We start from the raw sequence: 17,387 nt of genomic DNA on the forward strand, positions 1-17,387 counted from the left end.
AGAGGAGCCTCCGGCATTGGGAATATCCTGTTTGGTACTAAGAGTTTGGGGTAAGACTTACCTCATCACTCTTCATACTGTAGGTTAGACCACTTAAGAGAGATGGAAATTTTTTAAAAATGTATTTTAAGCTGATTGGAGAAAACTCCTTGGGTCTCTATCCAAATTGGCTCCCTGATTTTGCCCACTTCCCAAACTGAATGTCTTGACCCACTTATAGTGGATGGGCCATCACAGACTTCCCTGGTAGAAACTTTGAGAAAACAAAACTTGAAAGGCAAATCTACAGTACTGATATCCTTATTCCTCATCTCACTGGCTCTTTGGAGAGCATGAAATCAGCCCAGAAAGGAATCGTGCTTTGGAAATAAAAGAGGAATTTGTCCCCTTTAGTGAGAAATTGGGGTGGAAGAATGAGGATGGATGTACTGCCCCGAGCAGCATGGACGCACCCGGGCTGCACATGAGGCGCTAGAACAGAGAGCCCTTCATGGGTGCCCTCTCCTGGAGGCCAGTGGACACTGGGAAGGGTTAACAAGCAAAAGCTGTGGTTCCGTTTGGTGGAGAGAGTTAGGATCTTACAATTGAAGCTTTCCCTTTAAGACACAATAAAAGACACTGACATGCTGCGTAAGCATTGTTCCTGGCTGTAGTTATTCCAATTATTTTTTATGTTTTCTCCTTAAATGAGAAACATATCAGACACTAACTCAAACACGGAGATACCTATTTATGCTTCAGAACAAACAGTTTAAGGGCATTATATACAGATGTCTAAATATTTAGAAAGTGTCTGTTTATGGGAGTGAAATGAAAAGTACCTGTTTTCATTTGAAGGATTTTATGTGAAATTTGCATGTAAAAAAAGGCAGCCCCCGTGGCAAAGGGGTGTGAGAGATGAGAAGCATGTATAGATGTGGAGTGGGGGTGACTGTGGGGTGGGGGCTGCCCTGGGCTGTCCAAGTCCTGAAGTGACCCAGAGTTGGAGGGGCCTAGAAAACTTAGGCTGGGTGACGCTTCCCTTTAGGTCAGGGCAAAAGTAAATGCCTTGAAGACATCTGGGTGTATTAATGTCCTAAAATGTGCTTCCAAACTCCTGACTTTATCTTTTTATCAGACACTCATCTGAGCCCCAGAGGGACATTTAAAGAGAAATAGGCTGCTTTAGAAGAGTATAGTAGTAAACGAAGGAATGATTAGACTACCTGGGGGTACTCCAGGCCCTCCCAAAGCTGGGGCACTGTGGGAGCTCAGATGGAAGAGCAGAGAGACTGTTTAACACACTGTCTGACATAGAGACAGGTTTCAGCTCAATTTATGGGAGAACATAATATGTAGATTCTGTGTATGGTTCTGGGATGCAACGAGGTACCTGTGGTGTTCTAAAATAGGATGCCCTCCTACGGGGCTTTTGAGGGGATTAGCTGGATTGCTAAGTACCTCTGGTTCTTTGGTTCCCAAGATTCTGAGATAGGTGAAGTTGCTCTCCTCTTCTGTGTTTTTTCCTGCCAGCCAGGCTGCTCCCTGAACTGGGGCTTGTCAGCAGGCCATCGAATCTGCAGGTAACTAGGATCCAGAGTTATTTCTTGAGGACAGGAGAGGGGTGGCCCATGCTGTCTGCCCCAGGTGTCCCTGTGAAGCCCTCACCAGTCCCAGATCTACAGGTCTGCATGTCCTCTGAAGGGGTCTTCCTCTTGCTTCACCGAGGGTGTAGCCTCAGACTTCATTCTCCTTCTCAAGATCTGGCATGGAGAGTTCCTGGCAGAATCAATCTTTTGCTCAGAGTCCTGTGAGGAAGAGATCAAAAGTCGGGGAAGGGAGCGATGCCTGAGTTTTCTCCCTTTCTCTGTCCTATCTTGGAATTTAGCAACAAAGCAAGGTTACTCATCACGGCATTAGAAGGAAATGGGAAAGTGCTGAGTTCCACCAAAGCTGCCTTGGGTCCCCTCCCCTCAGCTGTCACAGTGTGATGGGATAGGCCAAGGGCATAACTGATTAAGATGCAGGAGCTGAAGGCAAAGGTTCTCCTTTTAAAACTGCCAAAATACCTTGGGTCAGCACTTTCTGATCATGTTGGAGAGTTGAGACAAGGTTGGCCCTGGAGACAAAATAAAGGGTCAGAGTAGATATCCAGGGGCTTCTGGCAAGGGGAAGACTTAAGGATGGGGGCTTTAAAATTGCCCAGAAGATAAGCACATGCCTCACAGTGGGCACATCCATCGACATAGACCTGCACCAGAAGGGACTGGCCAAAATAGAGAGGACAGGAAAACAGTGGGAGGTTGGAAGTTAGGGGCAGCTGATGGAGAAGGATGGACGTGGAAATTGCTAGGATCAGCAAGAGAAGCTTATTGTGTAGGGTGAAGAATAAGAGAGCGAGAAAACTAAGATGTAAGACTAAAATTTTGAATGGCTGTGTTCACTCTGTTCTCTTATTCTGTGAAAGGCAGAGTCTGAGTCTGAGCATTTATCTTTCCATTTATTCAATTACGTTTTTTCAGTGGCATAAGACAAGCTCTATCTACATTCTGGAATAAAGCCCTTGCCCTCTAAGAGTGGAATGCTTAATGGTACTAAGTCACCAAATCCTAATGGAGATTTTACACTACATTGTCAATGTCTAAAGCAGCTGGCTTCAGGATCAGACCTCAGGCATCTAGTGGAAATCAGGAGAATGTAACCGGAGAGGGCATTGGCAAGAACACGCAGGAAAGCCCAGCTCCCTTAGAGGTAAGTGGTGACTGGGGAAGTCACCAGAACTTGGAACTAAATAGTCTAGTACTGTACCAAATGGCACTTAACAAGAAGAACCAGCTCAACACCTGAGTTCTCTAGAGATGCCTCAGCTAGTGGAGGTGATGAGGAGGGCAGCACGGAAGCCTGGTGGTTAACACAAGCACCTCTCAGACCAGACCAACAGAGGAGATTCAGGGAAATCTGTGGAATCTTGAACTCAGCCCTGAGGCAATGACTCACAGATGAGGCCAGCGAACAGGCGGAATCAACACTAAGCCTCACTGGACTGGATTCCAAAGCTGCTTAAGGACTTCCTGTCTTACTTTGGAACTGGGGCAGAGCCAGACCCACAGGTGGGAGCAACATTAGTTCCAGCTGTGGGTCCCTCTGACCTCTGTTCCTGTCTGCCAGGGAATTGAATTGACCACATATCTGTCAACTGCTGTTTGCCAGAAGATTGAATACCGATGATATTTCAACTGGGTATGCTTGTCCTCATACCCAGTTACAGAGCTAAAAGAGACTACCTCTGCTCTGTAAGAGGTAAAGGCTTGTTGTGAGCTGGTCTCCTAATTGCAGTGTAAAGGAATAAGGGTCTTATAGTGGATTTGGATAAAGGGCTCAGGTGGCACATAGAGGAGTTTGCCATAGAGAAGGCACCTATTACAATTTGGACCTAGAATGTCACCAAAAAAAATCTAATGTCTTATCCATGCAGCAACATTCAGAGGTGGAATGATTGGTTCATATGGACTATTATCTCACCAGTGGATTAATACATTTGATGTAGTAATAATTTGAATAGACTTACTGGGAAGTGGTGAAAACAATAGGCAGGCAGGGCATGGCTGGATGAAGTAGGCCACTAGGGATGTGACCTTGGGGACAATATCTGTTCTTGTTCCCCCCCCCCACACACACACACCCCCGCTTCTCTTTCCTGGCTGCTATGAACTGAGAAGCTTTCCTCTGCCATGCCCTTCCACCATGATTTTCTGCCTCACCTCAGGCTCAGAGTAATGGAGTCAGGTGACCATGGACTGAGACTTCTGAAAACATTGACCAAAATAAATCTTTCCTCCTCTGAGTTGTTCTTTTTGGTTGTGGTAACCAAATGTTATCAACACAGCAGCACCCAGCCATTATTCCCTGAGTGAGTTGACAATTATTCACTTTAGTTTTGGTTCTTTTTTTTTTTTTTTTTTTTTTCTTTGATATAAAGAAAGATGGGTCAGGAAAGTCATCAAAGGGAAACTAAAATTTGATAATTTGATTCTGGTCTTGAATGATGAGTAGGTAAAGAAGTGAATTTCAGATAGAAGAAACTTCACAAGGAACATCATGGAAACTTGAATGAACATAGTGTGCTCGGAACAGATGAGTTGTTTGGTACAACCAGAAGATGAGGCTAGAGAGGGTAGGTCAAGTCATATTGAGCAAAGGATCATGAATACAGGATCCATTAGCATTTCCTGAGTAATAAACAACCATAGGACCTAAACACATAGAAAATAAACATTGCTTTCTATCAGATGCCTCTGCTTGTGACTGGGACAGCTCTGTAATGAGTGAAGAGCAAACATGACCCACCTGTGGTGGAATCAAGTTCAGGTCTAAACAACACAGACCGGTAGTGGTATAGGGGGCCATGGTGTAGTGTAGCAGTTATCTGGGATGTGTTTTTCTCAAGAAGAAGGAAGCTCTTGGGGGAGCAAGTAGAAACATACAATGCTCCTCAAACCCTGGGATCAGAACTGAAACACTGTCACTTCTACTAAAACAGGTCATGTAGCTCTCCTCAAAACCAATGGGAAAATTTGTTTTGCCCATAGGTCGTGGTAAAGGGAATGAGCTAACAGCTCTTAAACAACTCTCTAACCTGAAATAAATACTATGCAACTTCGTTTTGATTCTGAAAAAAGTGGGAGTTGTTGCTGGTTCATCTTTCTGGGTGGGGCAGTTTTATTTTAACTGGCATGTCAAGGAACACCTGCCACATACAAGAGGACACTTTATTCACATGTGGATGAGGCTAAAATGCCTATTTGCTTATATATGGGAGTTTCTAGAGGGCAGGGATTATGATTTATTTCTCTCTGTAGCCTTAGCCCCATGCACAGAGGAAGTGCTTGAAACATTCGTTGAATGGGGAATTGGCCTCGTGATGTCCTCTGTGTATGATTAAAATTGAATGAGAAATGGAAATATCTCTGCTTCCATGGACAGTTTCAGGTAAGTGTGGTGTCAAGAATGATGAGCAGGCATGACAGACTTGGGGTGGGAATAAAAGTGCTAAGCAGGCAAAACAATAGTAGTAGAATGTAGATGACAGTCCAAACCACAGCTGCCATAGTCAAACGACTACTTGATAATGAGAGTCAAGGAGGAGTTGGAATAATGGAACTTCTTCTCTTCTTCCAGGTAACTGTCAACTTGGATATATAAATATATGTGTATATATATTCTGAAATATGTATGTGTATATATACATACACATTTACACATATGTATGTCTGATAATAATAGCAAACAAATAATGAGTGCCTGTTATGTGTCTGATGCATCTTAATATGTTTAATGTATTGTTTCTTGTAATTGAATCCTCCCTTGGAACATGGTTATTAATGGGGCACAGCACTGAGGAGAATAATAGTCTAGTTCTATTCTACTAAAGTCGCTTCTTCACGTGCTAGTTCAGTGGCAAACAAGGACGGAAAAGGCTGAAGCAATGTAAATACAATTGAGTAGTACTCACAGCTGATGAAGTCAGTAAAATTGAGCAATTGTGGATGAAAGATAGCATATACTGTGAATAATTTCAGGTCTCAAAATCATGATCAGGACAGTGGACAACAAAGAATAAGAATAAAGATTAAAGGGACAAGAATCCTCTTAACCACTTTTGGTTCTGAATTCCACATACATTCTGGTGGCAGGGACTTAGGTCCCAGGAGTCCTATTCAGTTTATTTGGATTTCCAAATGTTCCGGGGCAGGGGTGTCCTTGTTCATTTCTGATGCCCCAGAGCACAGCACAGTGTGCACGGTGTATGGTGAAACCCAATGTACTTCAGAGATCTGAACTTGGGCCTGTCACAGGGTGGAAAGAGACTTGAGAAAATTTGCAGCCTCTCAACCAAGTGTCTGCCTCTTCCTGGCGCTCTTTGACAGACTTCTCAGGGAAAACACCATCATCCCAGGGAAGCTTAGAGTAAGTACCTGCCCTTTGGTTCTGTCTTCCAATATCAGAATGTGACCTCTTCTCCAGCCTTGTACCTGCCCCTTACATCTGGCCCAATATCCTGGGTCTGCAGGAGACAACCAGATGGCAAGAGGCCATTGGGTGTATGGCTAGAGTGGGTGGTATCCGCATGGCAATACAATAGGGGATGAGACTTGAAAGATGGCAGAGTCTGCTCCACATCTTGAGTGAATCATGTGCCATTCCCGACTCTCAGTCGCCTCATTTCTGTAATGGACCAGAGTCCCTGCCCTCCCTAATTCATAGGGTTAGTTGTAAAATTAGAGAGAAGAGATATCAGCAAGATGGAGGAATGCACCAAATAAATGCTGCATGTAGATCAGTTCCCTCTGAGAGAAATCTAGAATTGTAAAGGGGAATGGGAAGGACTCTGAAAGGTCAGCTAGTCCAGAGGTTCTCAAGCTGCTTCCAGGGATTAGGCTGGGACCTGGGAGTTAGCTGCCCCTAGGATGGGGTGGAACATACTGGATCCCTGACTCCAACTCCAGTTAGGGCAAAGGCTGTGCTTTGCTTGGTGAGTGTTGGAATTCTGGGTATTAATTGACACCTCCACCGCACCCCCCAAATGAGGTGCATACACTAAAAAAAGGTAAAGTTTGAAAATCTCTGAACTAGTCCAACCCTCCCATTTTGAAGATGAGGAAAATTGAGAGAGTAAAAAGGGCCAGGAAATGATTCATGGAGCGCTGATGATCCAATCAGTGGGCTTTGACAAGAGACTGGGTTTCATATTATTGAAGACACATTCTCATGCTCATTTTCTTCTTCAGATCAATCAAGGTGTCCCCCTCCTTCCTCTCAGAGGAGTCAGGCTCCTGCCAACAAGAAAGACAAAGGATCAAAGTGGAAAAACAAATGCTAATGCTCCCAACTCTGCTGCCCACCTACTGGGCCCAAGAGTTTCAAAGCTTCCAGACCAGGAAAGAAAAGCCCAGCCCCCTCCCATCACCTGGGCTCCTGCTGCTTCTCCAACCCCATCCCCCACATCCTCCAGGTCCTCCTGCCACCTAACTTTCCAGACCCATTCTGGTCTCCTGACATGCTTGGTCACAGAGGCTCCCAGAAGGCTCTGACCCCTAAGTAGCCCCCTTACCGTGGGGACTATGTGCGAGCTTGGGGTTGTGGGGTTAACTGTGGTGGACTGACTCTTCCATCTGTTCAAAATATGTTTACGAGGTGAAAGCAGAGAAAGGGATTGGAAAGTACACACACTTAAAATTGCTGAAGAATGTTGCGAAGTGTTCTGTGTGCTTTTAGGCAAACCACTCCAGTTTTCTGGGTCTCAGCTTTCCACTTTTAGAAATGAGCAGCTGGAGGAGTTATTTCTAAGGTCCTTATCGGCTGACAAATGTAGCTCCGCCTTGTTCTTTTCTATTCTCTGAAGGCATTCTTTGAAGAGAGTTTTCCCGTGAGGAGAGCACTTCAGAGGGGAAAATATGTCAGGTATGTGTTCCCCGTGGTTATCTTAGGACAATTTGGAGTGCAAGAAATTGTAAAAGATGGACAGACAGGGCAGAGTCACGCAGAGTCTGCAGTGGGGATCGGGAACTGCATTTGAAGAGTGAAAAGGACCAGTATGCAGGGAGCCCCTCAGGGAAGCCACGGAGGCACAATGACGGTTTGATCTGCTATCCTGTGCCCAGCCACTGCTCTCCAGTGATATTTGAGTAGGGCTGCATGCTACGATTAAGTAGCAACGAGTGCAAAGTGGAAATTAGTGAGAGGCCACCATCTGTGACTTTTGCTTTGTAATTCCTGCCTGTTTCCAACATTCTTTTTTCATGCTAATAAAAATGCAAGTGAGTAAGTCACTTTTATGAAGTCATTTACAAAAGTCTCTTTCTGGCAGGGTTGATGTACAGTGGGTTCATACACTGATGGGACCTGAGTGGTCAGTCCTGTGCAACTCTAGATTGTTCTGTATTTTGAATATCACCTGAACCCCAGGACCTTTTGCTTGGGGTGCTGGAGCAGAGCAGTGGAAACACAGAAATTCTCAGGAAATCTTTTCACCAAAATTCAAGGAAGTCATACTATGTGACATACCCTTAGACATGGCTGCAGTCCCAAAACCTCAGGTTTGTTAGGGTGGTGCTGTCAGAAAGGAGCCAAAGTTCCCCAGTATTAACCAATTCTGTAAAGCACTCAGTGAGGACAACAGGCTGGAGAACTAACCTAGACCAAATCTAGAAATCCTTAGGCTGGACCACTGCCCCTGCCTGTTACCTTCTGCAAGTGCTCACAAGGGTTCTATTCTATCAAATTGCTTGCAATTCACTGAAAGGGAAGAATTGCCCCAGGAGGGAGGGGTTACTTCCTCTTTGAAGTTTTTGTTTTCAGGTCCTTAGACTTGACTTTGCTCTTTTTTTTTTTTTTTAACTTCTTTTGCTATTTGTGCACCAGTCATTCCAGTCTCCATAACACTTTACAGTATTTATCTATTTAAAATGTTGTCTTCCCCATCCAGACCTGGAATTACTCTAAGACTGGACCTGGTCCAATTTGTCTTTGCTCTCCCAGTGCCTAAGAGTGTCTGGTACATAACAGGACTTTACATATCCTTGTTAAATGAAAAGTTGAATGACTCAATAAATAAAAATGAATAAATAAACAAATCCATTCCTAGTCTTCTGCTCCCTGAAGGCATCCCTTGGTTATGTTGCCCACCTGGCTCCTCATGGCATTTGTGTTCCAGACCCCTGCTATAAGTGATAATTCATTAGAATTAGGATCAGCTGGAGTGTCAGAAAACCCTGAAATAGCAGTGGCTTAATAAGGATAGAAGTTTTTTCTTGTGAATGTTTGGAAGGAAGAGCCAGGTTTGGGGTGGTGTACCATGGTGTGTTTCTCTCTTGCTATGCATGACCTCTGCTGCTAAGGTCACTTTATAGCCCCAGATGATTGCTCCAGCTCCAGTCATCACCTCTGTGTTTTATCCTACAAGGAGGAAGAAAAGATGACAAAGAGAACATTACTTCCCTTTAAGAGTGCTACTTAAAATCTCATACTCCATTTGAAGGTAACTGCTATCCATCAGAACCGTGTCACAGACACACCTTGCTGCAAGGAGAGGTTGGGAAATGCAGTGTTTGTTCTCAGTGATCCCAAAAATGTGGGAGTTGTATGATATAGTGAGTGAGGAACAACACACGATGTGTTCTGTAGGAGCCACTGAAGGTTTTTTGCTTATTTTCGGTAAGGGAATGTTGACTGGATTGAATCTGTAATTGAGATAGATCAGTGTGGTATCTGGAAAGAAGGAATTCTAAAAAGAAGAGAGTGGAGGCAAGGAGACCAGTAGGAGGCTGTTTTACAACTCCAGACGATGAGATGCACATGGAATAGGACAGTAGCAGAGAGGACAGGAAGGAGGACATGGGTTAGTAAAGCATTGGGATGAGGGAGGAGTAAGTCTAGAACGAGTCCCCTTCTCTGACTGGGGCCCTTGGAAATAAAGACTGTACTTGACTGATTTGAGGAAATCCAGGAAGACTTTAGTGTCTGAGGTAGAGGTGAATACCAAGAACACTGATTTAGATATGGGACCCTTGATGAACTGGGCATCCCCAAAAGGAAACTGTAAGGTTCCCCAGAACTGTGAGAGGGAATGAGCAGTTGGTCCAGTTGGAAGGAGCCTGGTGAAGTAAGAAGCTCATTTGGGGGTGTGGAGTCAGATCCCTATTCCCTGCCTGGTACCTTGGTCACTGCCCTATCGGTGGAGTCCTGGTTGTCTTAGGGGGCCACCAACCAATTCTCCAAAGAGTTTCAGGACAGAAGTCATTTCAAATTCCTAATTAAAAGGGGTATATCAGTGTGTGCCTGGAGTCCTGCTGCTACTGGAAAAGGGGAGGGCTAGGGGTTTACAAATCCCTTAAGGCAGCATCCTGATTCTAAGGGGAGGTGTTGCGGAGTCTGGGGAGGGGCAGCCACGTGCCAGCTGGCTGTGCCAAATGAAGGAGCCACATGCCTGGGGTTCTGCCATGTGTTTGTTTATTTGGTTTGGCTGATGTAAAACATATACACACAGACGTACAGCCTCGGGGCCTGTGTGCAGAGCCCACATTCAATCCTCAACTAAAATCAGAAACAGTTCAGAAAAAAGAACGTCAAAGTAGCAGGATGTGATCAGGTAGCAGATTTGTGTGTGTGTTTCCTTTTTCATTCATTTATTTATTCATTCACATTTAGCAAATGAATGTCAGGCATTCTACAAGGCACTAGGCCTAGAAAGTGGCCCAAAGACAGGGCAAGGGACAGAGGCCAGGAAAAAGGTCATTTCATTACAAAGTGAACATGCAGGATACAAATCACAGCACATATCTGGTCTGGTCATTTCTGATCTTAAAGGGAATTCTTTCATCTCTAACCAGACTTTCCAAAATCTGAAAATTGCACTCTCCAAACCCCACCCATGTTCCATGTTCAGGGGGGTTCACACTCGCATTTTTCCACCTCTGCACATCCTGTCTCCCCTCTCTTTTTGCCACTTCCTGCTCAGCTTTGAAGGTCCAGTGGAACCCTCTCCTGCTGACCATCCTCTGTGTCCTCCCTGCATTTCTGTAGCCTTTATTACTGGCACTGCTCATCTGCTACTTTCATAGTTCACCTGCACATTTCCCCTGTGACCTGTGAGCAACTTGAGCAGAGAAGGATCTTGTCCACATCTCTATCCTGGCAGCTAATCAATACCTGGCACAGAACACTCTTAATAAATGCCTGACTAAATGAACAGACATAATTTAGTAGCGCTACAGATAGCCTCAATGTGCTGCAATTAAAATGCACTGGGACTCCGCAACCCAGCTGCACGGAGATTCAATCCTGAGCTCTGTCGCCTCCAACCATCCCCTTCTCTCCAAGCCTGTCTGCTTGTTCTTTGGTGTAAGCTGTTAATGTTTGTAAGTATGACTAATATGACAATGCTTCCTTGTTTGTGTGTTCATCTTTCTTTAATGTACATGGAACACTTACTACTGTTATTATTATCATCACAAGAAGAAGACAAGACACTGCTCTAATGAGTGGGGCACAATCTAGTAAGCAGGAGGATAGCTGAGTTCAGATTCTTGAGAGAGGCCTCTCACAGGTGTCCTGAATTGCCTTTCATCCAAGCTTTCCTGACTGACCCTACTCTGGCTCTCTCCCCTGAACACTGCTCTTGGTGAGCAACATTGCAAAGTGCTAGAAGAATGGACTGTGGATCCCAGCTGCACAGTTCAACTCCGGCTTTGTTGGACTCCTGTGTCCTTCTCAAATCTCTTAGCTGGCTCCTCCTTTCTCTCTCTCTTGGTTGGAACCATTCTAGACTTTGATGAGATGCCATATCACAGACATGGGACCTGTTTTCCTGAGAGGACTTCTCTTCAGATGCAGGCAACAAAGAATGTTGGTGTGGGGCCCACACTTTCAAGGGCTGCACTCTGGCCCACCATGCCACCCCACTTAAAGTAAGGAATTTAAAGGGTAAAAGGGTTGTAACAATCTAGTGTCCCCAACTTCTCCTTGCAGATCATGTGATGGGCATGTGGGCACCACAATTCCCATCCTCTGTAACCTTGAATGTGCTTCAAGAGCCTGCAGTGACCTGCACTCCCTGAAGGCAGCCCACTGATCAGTGTGTGGTCCCTCGGCCCATAATGTGACCAAGGGGTGATTGTGAGGATTGTGAACAGACCTTGGTTCCCACAGGTAGACACGTGAGACTACTCAGGGTTTAGGGCTAATTTGTGGGAGAGGCCAGAGGCTGGGGTTCTATTCTGGCTACCCTACCTGACCTGGCGTAGCATGAAGTCCTGAGAGTTCTAAATTCTAATGTGGCCTTTCAGGTCATAACAAAGTGTGTTTGACAAGATAGAAGAGTAGAAACATTCTATTTCTCAGTTTGTGTTCCTTATGTGTAACTTCTAAATATTTAGCTTTATGGTATGTGGGTCTCTGTATTAGTTTGCTTAGCCTTTGGGCTGCTGTAGCAAAATACCTTAGACTGAGTACTATATAAACAACAGAAGTGTGTTGCTCACAGTTGTAAAAGCTGGGGAGTTGATTTGTTTTCTAGTGAATGCTCTTGCCAACCTGCAGATGGCCAATTTCTTTCTGTGTTTTCACAAGACTTAAACATCTTTTCTTATATGAACACTAATCTCATCGTGACCAAATGGTCTTCCAAGGCCCCCACCTTCAAATGCCATCACACTGGGTGTTAGGGCTTCCACAATCTGTCCTTAGCAGTTTCACTCTGTACCCTACATTGCTCTAGGGTATACTCATGTTGAGGGTAGGTCTGAGGTGATGAACTCTGGAAGTTCAGAAGGGTAGTTAGCTTGCTATGGAGTGCTCCATGGTCAATGAGAAAAGGACATCAGAGGGAAACAAACAAAAAAATAACCCTTTCCCTCTCTCCTTCGCAGACTGATCCTAGAAGTGGTTTCTCCTTCCAAATGATCCAGCAGAATTCCAAATGCTGAAGCTCAGCTCCTGAGAAAGCTGCCACATCTCCAGGAGGTTCAGATGTGGTGGCAGCCAAGTGGTGTGCAGGATGTGGCATCTCTCCTCACCTTGCTCCCATTTTAACTCATCTTCATGTTTGCTGGGCTTCCCCTTAAGGCCCTGGTTTTGCTTCTCTTAAATGTCAGCACTTAAATGCTGGCCTTGTGCTGTGCTCTCTGGGGTCTCAGAATGACACTCCTATCAATTACTTGTTATAATTTTAAGGCAGGTTACTTTTCTTCCTTGTGCCTCAGTTTTCTCCTCTGTAAAATGAGAATAAGTTATAATAGCTTCCACATAGAGTTCTTATGAAGACTAAATGTGTTAATATATGTCAGTTTACTGCCCCAAACTGTTAGCTTTTATTACTGCTCTTTCTTCAAGGGCACTGCATTAGTCTGTTTGGGCTGCCATAAGAAAATACCACAGACTGAGTGGCTCAAACAACGGAAATTTATTTTCTCATAATTATGGAGACCAGAAGTTCAAGTTCAAGGTGCTAGCAGGTTTGGTGTCTCCTGAGGCTTCTCCTTAGCCTGCAGATGGCTTTCTTCTCGGGGTGCCCTTACATGGTCTTTTATCTTTGTGTGCTTATCCCTCAATTTTCTCTTATAAGGACACCTGTCAGAGTGGATTAGAACCCATCCTGATGACCTCATTTTAACTTAATCACCCCTCTAAGGATCCTGCCTCCAAGTACAGTCACATTCTGAGGTATTCTATCAGGGCTTCAGCAGAAGAATTTTGGAGAAACACAATTTGGCCCATAATAGACCCCCTTGAGTGCTGCCTCTATGTAGGGTGATCAATTTACCCAGGTTTGCCTGGGATTTTCTTGGTTTCAGAACAGTCTTGTATCCCAAGAAATCCCCTAGTCCTGAGCAAATCAGGAAGATTGCTCACCCTGATCCTTCCAGAAACCTTGCCTGAGCCACATACGTAAGGACAAGAAGAACTAAATGAACCCAACAAAGGTCTTCAACTTAGAATAGTTCAACTTAATGAGTTTTTGACTTTATATTGGTACAAAAGAAATACACATTCAATAGACATCGTACTTCACATTTTGCACTTTGCTCTTTTCCCTGGTTACAGTATGCATGACACTCTCTTGCAATGTTGGGTAGGGTAGTGAGCCACAGTTCCCAGTCAGCCCCATGACCACAAGGGAAATAAAATAAAAAGTAAATAAATAGTGACACTCTACTTCATGGTGTTGCTAAGCTGTGATGCTTGGTGTGAGGTGTATCAAATGCATGTTTGACTTACAGTATTTTTAACTTCCAGTAAGGTTATTTGGACCTCACCCCATGGTAAGGCAAGGAACATCTATATGTACAAGTGCATACTTGCTCAAGAATTTTGACATCGATGAACTGTCTATGTTCTCAATTCAGCCTTGAGAGGTAGATGGTATAGGAAATAATATTCCAGTTACAAAAAGTGGGAAACAAATGTAGAAAGATTCATCTTTGCTTGGTAACCCACCCTGTTCATCTTTCTCCTGGTTCTTTCATTACTAGGTGTTTCCTAGACCAACCTGTAGGAACCATGGTGTATGCTTCAATCCACGTTGTCCAAGGGCCCAGCCAAAAGGTAAGCAACCAGGATGTATCCGCCAAGGAGTCCTATATTTCTCTATATTGATGTGAATTAAAGAAATTAAACAGACAATCATGCCTACACTACCTGGGTGGGGGTGATGGGAGAGCCACAGGCTGGGCCTGAGCACATACCTCTGACTGGAAACAGGCAGAGCAGGAGGGAAACGGGGAGAGATGCAGGCAGTGTTTGATGATCTGCTCTGAAAGGCAAGGAGGGAAGTCATTGATTAGTGAGCTTTGTTTGATCTGCTCAAGGATCAAAGGGACAAATACTATGTGCAAAGATGAAAGTTGACCTGGAAACCCTGTGTCCTTGCCTGCTGGGATGCCAGGCTACCCTGGGCCCATGGGTCAGGATGGAGGACTCTCAAAGGAATTCTGGGCAACACTCCAAGCCCATCACTTCCTTAACCTGACCTCTGACCCCTCTTCTGACAATTGCCTTTAAGAAGAGATTCTCTCACCCCTTGGGCCCTCTCTGGGTTTGGGAAGCTCACGGTTATAACGGGACATGGGGATCAAGCATTATCTCTGAACTTTAAGAACATAGACAAGTCATCAGATAATATGAGCTAACTGCTATGATTAGGCTGAGCTTGAAGTTCTGAAGGTACCCCTGTGAAACTCCTAAATTTAACATGTGGGAGGGCACAAGGGAGGTACCCCAATTTATGCCTCCAAGATAAATTATAGAAGGATGAGGGTTTTGGTTTCCTTTTGGGAAGAAGGAGAGGAGAATCACACGCACAAGCCAAAGAGGTAATAGACACCATGATACACTATGGTTGGGTCATCATTAACTGAATTTTAATCTGGACCCAGGCCCGCATCATCTCATTGCCTCCTAATGACATCGAATGAACTATCCCTGGGGAGTCTTCCATTTCATAATGGAATGAGAAACATGAAGCTCACAATGTTTGAGTAACTTGCACAAAGTCACACAGTTGGCATATGACAGAGTCAGAATGTGAACTCAGGTATGCGTACTTGAAAACCTGGATTCTTACCAGTAGAGGTATGGTCAGATCCATGCTCTTGAAAGTTACCTCTGGTCCCTGGGGTTTACTGGAAAGACAGGAAGTAGATGCAGAGAGATCAGTTAGCACTCTATCACAATAGGTTTAGGCGGCTGGCATAATCTCCCAACCCACAGGATTAGCTGTGCAAAAATGAAATTTAGTTTTCATAAACTTGAAAAGTCTTCTGTTTACAGAAACATAATCTTGGTTCATGGATTTCTTCCTCTTTTCCTTCTCCCCATGTTAGCATCTGAAATCTGCATGGGGAAGAGCTATATAGTATCAGATTATAGGGTGGGGATGAGATGAGAACAGGGGAAAGGTGGCAGTGACTGTCATCAAGTCATACTTTGACATCAGATTCCCAACCTCTGGTCATTGGTTCACACAAATGTCATATTGTGGCTTTTTTACTTTCCATACAGTTCTAGGCTCTACTTTTGGTAGACTCTCCAGCCTCATTTTACAGCAAATTCAATGGATCTGAGTTAAGTTCTGGACCTACCTGTCCCAAGTCACTACACCTAATCTTTCTGTTCTTTCCTTGGTAGATATCAGAAGGATTCTGGGACAAATCCATTCCCAGACTGAAGACAGGAAGCGGAGCACAGGCCTCCTTGTTCCCAGATCCCAGAATTAGAGAGGAAAACTCTCATCCCTCCCCATCCCCAAGTTCACCCTAGGCAAGTAGGGCCCAGACTCCTCTCATAGACACCCTTTAGTAACTTCCTCTCTGACTCTCTGACAATTCTCCCAGATCTGTTGAATTTTATATTTTTAGTAAGTATTCTTTCTAATCTATTGTTTAATCTTGAACTTTGTTAAACTGATTAGTTTACTTGCTTCTTTTTATGTTTCTGGTATTACTATCTTTCTACTAGGATCCTGGTACTAGAGATATAGTAACAAGTTAGTCAAAGCCTATGAACTCATGTTGGGTAGACATAGATCATAAATTAGTACACAATATGTTTGTTTTAGTCAGTTTTTGCATCATTGGTACCAAAATACCAGACAAGAACATTTAGAGGTGAGAAAAGTTTATTTGGGGTTCACAATTTCAGAGATCTCAATCTATGATAGACCAAGTCCATTGCTCTGGGCCCAAGATGAAGCAGGACATAATGGCCAAAGGACATGGTAGAAGTGTACGGCTCTGTTCATGGCTGACCAGGAAACAGCAAGAGGGAGGAAGAGGCCATAGGAAAGATGCAACCTCCCAGGGCACAACCTCAGTGATACACCTCCCCTAGGCAGGTCCCACCTGCCTACAGTGAACACCAGGCAGTCCATTCACAGTAGAATGGACTGATTAGGTTATAGCTCTCACAATCCAATGATTTCACCTCCCAACATTCCTGCATTACCAATACAGGAACTTTGGGGGACACATCATATCCAAACCTTAAGATGTTCCCTGGTGATAAGTGCTATGAAGAAATGTCAGGAAGTAAAGGGGCAGAGGCAGGTGTGAGACAGTGGCGTAGTAGACAATGGCTGTAGAAAGCCTCTCAGTTAAAGGAGCATTGGGAGAGAACCAAATGGAGTGAAAGAGTAAGTTCCAACCTTGCAGGAAAGAGGAGCATCAAGTACAAAGACCCTGAGGCAGGAACAGTCTTGGTGAGACCACAGAGGATGGAGGTCCAGCAGGCATAATAAGGACTTTGAATATTTTAATAAGATAGAAAACCACTGCAAGATTTTAAGCAAAGAAATGTCACGATCAAGTTATTTTTCATAGGATTACCCTCATTACTGTGTGGAGAATAGACTATGGAGATCAAGATGACGTATGGTGGCCATTTTGGAGACAGTTGCAGATGGGCCCAGGATAGAGGAAAGAGTGACTCTTAGAGCATTAGCCATGAAGATGGTAAGAGATGAGGAAATCAGGGATAAGTTTTTAGTACATTTACTGTTGCTTGGGTATGCAGTGTGAGGAAAAGACAGGAAGATATAGAAAAGTAGGCCCATTGAGGAAAGATGCTGCTATAGGTCAAGTTGTTGGGGGATATTTGCTGCCTCTGTAGGACTTGGGGGTGGGAGGTTAATTGAGGAGCACTCTTAAGAATACCTGTGCTGGAGTGAAGGTAACTGGGGAGAAGTTCTGTGATGCAGTCATGACAGAGGCCTCAGCTGATCCCACAGAAGTCTTGGGAGCTGAGGCAACACTATATTATTGTTCAGTAGGACAAAAGGGCCCCCTCATTAGTCTGCCATTAGAGGCATGCTGCCCACAAGGAGGAGGTATAGCCATGGGGCAGGTGGCTTCCTGCTG

The 17,387-nt window shown here is 44.4% G+C and overlaps 1 long non-coding RNA gene across 1 annotated transcript; it reads left to right on the forward strand.

Moving 5' to 3' along the window:
- Positions 1 to 7,395: 7,395 nt before the first annotated feature.
- Positions 7,396 to 12,707, forward strand: LOC306639929. The gene is made up of 3 exons (XR_013757703.1): positions 7,396 to 7,440; positions 11,303 to 11,444; positions 12,405 to 12,707. It is a non-coding gene; the product is annotated as an uncharacterized lncRNA (long non-coding RNA).
- Positions 12,708 to 17,387: the final 4,680 nt, after the last annotated feature.

This window comes from Sciurus vulgaris (genome assembly GCF_902686455.1).
Source record: "Sciurus vulgaris genome assembly, chromosome: 11".
Lineage (NCBI taxonomy): Eukaryota > Metazoa > Chordata > Mammalia > Rodentia > Sciuridae > Sciurus > Sciurus vulgaris.